At 34.6% G+C, this 6,185-nt stretch overlaps 1 long non-coding RNA gene across 1 annotated transcript; it reads right to left on the bottom strand.

Annotated features, from left to right (window-relative positions):
- Window positions 1–2,743: 2,743 nt before the first annotated feature.
- Window positions 2,744–5,554, bottom strand: LOC113321571. The gene is made up of 5 exons (XR_003346765.1): window positions 5,453–5,554; window positions 4,909–5,127; window positions 4,593–4,688; window positions 4,171–4,270; window positions 2,744–2,967 (listed from the first exon to the last, which is right to left on the bottom strand). It is a non-coding gene; the product is annotated as an uncharacterized LOC113321571 (long non-coding RNA).
- Window positions 5,555–6,185: the final 631 nt, after the last annotated feature.

The raw sequence follows: 6,185 nt of genomic DNA, 5'->3' as shown, positions 1-6,185 counted from the left end.
TAAAAAGGCTTTTCGGATATGTTTATGAGTACCACCACCATCAGTTGACACGTCCTCCATAGAGTATGAGATGGCTTCACGTAATGTATACCCTCTTGCAATGCATCTATCAATATATCTTTTATTGCGTACCAAACCTTTCATTAACCTACAAATATCAGAAAAAAAAAATTATACCATTGTATTACAATTAACCACTGAAAGGCCTGTCAGATGAAACAAACAAACAAAATGAAGATAAAAATCTTGAAATAAAAAGAGACAATGGTTTTGTGGGATTGGTACTGCTAACAAAGTGAAGGGACTGCATAAAAATCATAGGTTATGTAATCCATCCCCAGTTCTTGGATCATCTTTTTGACATCATGATATTTAGACAACAGTGTGTTATCTTCCGGAAGCAACTCCTTCATCAATTCTAATAGTGCAGTGACAACATTGTCTGAAAATCCATATTGGGTCTTTATGTTATTCAATTTTATAGAAGCATATAGTGCAGTCTTCCCTTTAAGACATGATGGGTACAAAGGTTCTCTTGCACGCTCATAAAAAGACCTTCTTTTGTTGTTGTTGCTGGCGCCAACATCATTGTGAACCCCACTATGTGTCCTAGCATTCTCATCTACACTAGGATTAGCATTCTCATCTACATTTCCTACATTCTCTGCCACATTTCCCACATTCTCAGAAACTGCCCCAACTGATCTTTCACCATGAAAACGCCACATTGTATACGTCGGGACAATACCATTCTTAAGCAAATGATAACTAATTTCTTTAAGTGGAAACATTCCTCTACCATTCTTACAGCATTTACAAGGACAAGAGAACACCATACTGTCACCACCATTTTTACGGACAAACTCTATGAATGAACTTACACCTTGTATGCATTTACCAGAATTACGGGTACAACTCATCGACTCCTTATCAACGGTAGAAGACATATTTGATTACCCTATATTATGATTCCTAAAGACGACAATATACATGTCAAAACTTACACAGTAGTTCATCTACACCATCCATATAAAGAATAAACAGTAATGTATGCACATAACATCACAATGATTATATGATACCCTAGTAACTAGTACAGTAGAGATGATTATAACATCCAATATTTGCTGAAATATACCATAACCCTGGTCAAACCATAACCCTACACAAACTGTACAATACTTCATCATGGGATAAATTGCTTGAATAAACTATAACAATGAAAAAAACATAACTTTATCCATGGTATAAACACAAAACAGAATCTAAACTTCACTGAAATTAAACCCAAAACAGAAAACCAAATAAAGAAGAGGACCATACCTAAGTAGCAATAACAGCTGCAATAACTCCTTATGAAATCTCAGATCGAATCTTCCACCTGCAGAAATTGCATAAAAAAAACATGAGCGAACTTAAATACTCACATCTTTTGTGTTTAAAGATACATAAGCAAGGATATCAAGAGAACAGGCAAATCATTTTTAGCTTGAAGGATATAATGAGTGAAGAGTTCTGAGATAGCTCAGATACCTAGAACCTAATGGGCTATTGGACACCCTTACATGATAATTTCAGATAAGATACTAATTAAACTACTTAGACCCATAAAATGAATTCATGTTTTTAAAAATAGGTGCACATGTGAGTGTGGGGGAGAATTTGACCTACTTCAAAGGAGCATAGGATCCTGAATTCTGAAAAGTTTATTATATCTTCAGAAAACAATGTAATGGTGGTACACAGTCAAACAAAACAAACATATATTATTTCGAAAAGAAAGGAAAAAATCAATCCCTATAATCACAACTAGGATATGTGTTTTAGAAAAGGTTAAAGAGGGGTCTGAGTCTCTGAGTACTATTATTATATATAGGTACCAACAAAACATCAATTGTTAGGTAGTGGCTAAAAATAAAATGATTTAATTTTGGATTCAGAGTCGAGTATCTTAATTAAACAAATTCATTCATAATGAAAATTACTTGTTAATTATATAAAAGTATTAAACAAATACAAAAATGATTTGAGAACTTTCTCTCTTTCCAGGCCGGCATTTCCCTTTCACAACCTAGTCCAAATTCCCAAGCCTTTACGACAGGCAGGAAAAAATGTCGACTATGACATTCTTTTGATAAGAATCAAGCTTCTTACTAGTACTACACAGTTGATTCCAGAAATGATAGTTCAATCAGTGCTTATCTCCACCCCCAACATACAGTAAGAGTACTGTAATGGTGCTCTAGTGTTTAACTACACCAAATTCTGGATTAGAAACAGAACTAAGTCGTTACCAAAATAGGTTGTAACGGCTGTTGCCTGTTTCAAAAAGTGGTGTTAAATTTTTTGTAACGGCAAAGGGGTCGTTACGAATTTTGGGTTTGGCGTTTGTAACGGCGTTTGTAACAGGTTTCGCCTGTAGTAACGGCCTTTGTAACAGTTAGGCGCCGTTACTACTTGGCGAACCGTAACAGCCAGTGGGCGTTACGAAATATTTGTAATTACACAGTCGTAACAGTAAGATCCGTTCTATTTTTTTGTAACAGAAAAAAATTACTGCTAGTCAACATTGACCAGGTCAAAATTAGATAATAATGACCAATTTTGACCAGGTCAATATGACCGGCAGTTCTTTTCTGCCGGAAAAGAGCCAGAATTCCAATGGAACCAGCATACACCTTTCAATCCATTCATCATCCATATTCAACAATATTCCATTTAATTTATATCAAATGTTCACCCATATCATATCAAAAAAGAATACAAATTTTTGAAGTATCAAAAAAATTCTAAGGGAATAGATAAAGATAAAAACTTCACAAGTTGAGCTCATTCTCACTTATCCTATGTCCTAAATATCATGAACATATTTTGTAACTAAGCATACCATGAGAGTGGATAGGTTATCTTTGTTCGCCCTCAGTTGCTTTCTTTAAGACCAGACAAGAGCATTTCTTCTTTAGGTGCCTGCAAGTGCCAAAACAAACATGTAAGCTGCGGGTAAGCAAAGACATGCATGAAGCAATGCTGAGAGTGGATAGTTTTGGATGCACTATCCCTATCTGAATATCCTGACTTATGAAACCAATTTTAACAAACAAAAAGATGAAGAGAATGAAGACTTTAAATAAGATACTATAAAGTTTAACAAAGATAAGAACATGGCTCTGCATACATACTCTAAAGGAAGGAATTGAGGTCAGCAAGAACTACAAGCAATCTCCTATGAACACTAACATGTCTTCATTATCTCATTTGACCTGATTTTCATGTATTGCAAGCAATCATCTCATATTCGGACAGTACCAAACAATCAAACAAGGCAATATAACATATTTATTGTAACCATCCTAAACCATTGAACCTCAAACATCACAGCCGACAGACATACATCTAAGCAGAAGCATGAGCACATTAGCAGCCAAGAAATATAAAGATATTACACATGAAGAGAACAAAAGAGCTTTATGTAGTTTATACTCTACTCATATTGTACCTTTACAAAGCTTATTCGTTGCGTAAGTATAAATTTTGGAGCTTTATGTACATTACCATTGAGTATTGACATGGCAAGAGATTAATATGGTGAGAGACTTGGGCTATGAAACAACTAAATCCCCTCTGCCTAGACTAGACAGTCTAACTTTCCTTGGAAACTGATATACACCATCGAAGTTAATTAAAGACTCATTCTCATTCCTATAATATCCCTTCATATTCTTGTATCTTCCTTTATTGGAACTTAAGCAAATTTGTTAGAAGCTGCAACATAGAAAGATTTGAAAAAGACTAATTAAGGGAGAGTCTAGCATTTTTTTTTAAAGATGGTCATGACATGACCAAAACTAGCCAGTCTACTATATTCAAGTGCTTGAAATCTATGAACCCCTTCCTAGTGCAGTTCCTAGATTTTTCTAGAATCAATGAGAACTCATCGTTCAGTTACATTGCAGGCATGAAGTAGTAAACGAAAACAAAGCAGACAACATAAGTGAACTGTTCAGAGCCATTTCTAAGAGTAGTGATCATTGCAATCCCATGGGGGGAATTGTTTTCTGTAGGGTTGAACTCCAGCGATTAATATCTCTAGAAACGAAACTCATGTCAATATGATGCTCATGTGTAAAATAATTTCATGGAGAATATTCAAAGGGAGGCAAGAAGTTGTACCCAATGTCAGAAGCCTCGACACAAAGTGCATAGAGCCCAATTCTACTGATTCTGAGAAAGCAAGTAATATCATATGGCCATCAAAATCCCATGTCGCGCGCTGAAAATTCAAGAAACTTTGATGAGCAAATTAGTGAGACAAACAGCTTCGCAGAATCAGAGACTACATATGTGGTATGATATAAATCACTAACTTTCAGATGTACAAAGGACAAAAGATGGTAATAGAGAAAGAAGCAAAACCATATCAACGTAAACATGGTGCCGTTCCTTGAACATTTAGTTAGGGCTAAAGATATTGCATACCTATCAGGTTAGAGCATCATCTTGGACCATCATCTGCTCATTCCCTGAATCCTAACAGTATATATAGTATGCTTACATATATTATAGAAACAAGTATTCCGATATTAAAAGCTTACCATCCCAACCAAAAGGAGCAGTATTTTCCCATATTTTGAATTTTGACTCCACTGCCTCTTGTGTATCAAGCATGTATGCCTTTGTCATATCCAATCCTGCAAAATTTCATCTTCAGGCGGGGAATATGTGGCAACTACACTGAACCACTGAATGTTCTTTTGAGGGTCATACTTCATAAGACCAATCTGAAGTTCCACCATCTCAGTGAATTTAGCTTATTAGTTGGCAAATTCAGTACATATGTAAGCAAAAAAAAAAAAAAAAAAAAAAAAAAAAAAAAAAAAAACCTAAAAGAGAAGGGTTAAATGGACACACCTGAACAGAGCTTTCTTCAGCAGCAAAAAGTTTACAAATAACAGGACATTGAAACTTGATGTGCACAATTCAGTTTATCCTATAAAGTTGTAAAATCATTCTTCCTTCTTACTACTTGAGAAAGTTAGTTTCACCAGAGATAGTGAATTACTCTAACACCACATTCACAAGCAATTGTTCTGCTTTCCTCACTACATTCAGAACAAGGGGTTTCCCCTCCTATAACGATAAAAACAAGAACAACCCAATAAGAGCAGTTTTCATCAGAAAAACAAAATGACAAGGTAATCAAAATTGAACACAGAATTAAAACCCTAGACAAATCTCAGTTCTATAAGCACCAACACCCAAATTCAGCTTGTTAGGACTACGAATATATACTGAAAAATAAAAAAATAAAACACAATTATGTTTAATAGATCTTTAAAATACAAATATGAGAATCGAAATCAATAAAAGAGATAAGATTAAGAATACCTAGAAAAATTAAGAGCTAAATCATACTAAATCAACTTACCATTAGAGAAACCCTAAATCAACTTACCATTTCTGCTGAGTTGAATCAACATTTGATTTAACAGCACCACCATGAATCACCGGGGATCTCAACAGATCCATCATCTTCTCATGATTTCTTCACCTCAAGAATAAACCCTAACCCTAACCCTCTCTCCATGATTCATCACCTCACATAGAGAAACTAAAACTCCTACTTGTTCGCCTTCGTACATCAACAATTACACCATCACCCTTATTATCTATACAGATTTATCTCTGTTTTCCTATAATCAATAATCATGAAGGGAAACTTAAAATCTGAACCTGAATTTAGCAACTGAAATTTTTCATCTCAGTGCAAGAGAAGTTCATACTTGCTAAACCATTTAAGCGAATGACAGGACAAAACTGTGACTTATGAAATTTCTAAAAATGATTGTCAGACAATTTAGCTTTATTGTGACTTACGAAAGCATTTTTGTGTACTTTACCATAGAACCAACAGAAGCATCTGACAGGAAAAAACTGAAGAGACCAAATCGCTGAATATTACCATGAATATAGTTTAAATTTTAGGGGTCTAAACCCACTGCAATTATCCAAAACCCTAGCTATCAAATCCTAAGTACATAAAAACCCTAACTATCAAATCTACCGAACCCTAATTTGCAAAATACATAAAATCCTAAGTATCAATCTACCAAAATCCACAAAAAAGTATATCATTAATCGATTTACACAAAAATACACAAAAATCTTCACTTTCAAACCCTAACTAT

Source organism: Papaver somniferum, chromosome 11, assembly GCF_003573695.1.
Source record: "Papaver somniferum cultivar HN1 chromosome 11, ASM357369v1, whole genome shotgun sequence".
Classification (NCBI taxonomy): Eukaryota; Viridiplantae; Streptophyta; class Magnoliopsida; order Ranunculales; family Papaveraceae; genus Papaver; species Papaver somniferum.
The sequence above is the reverse complement of the archived record's forward strand: the minus strand, read 5'-3'. Positions and strand labels throughout refer to the sequence as shown.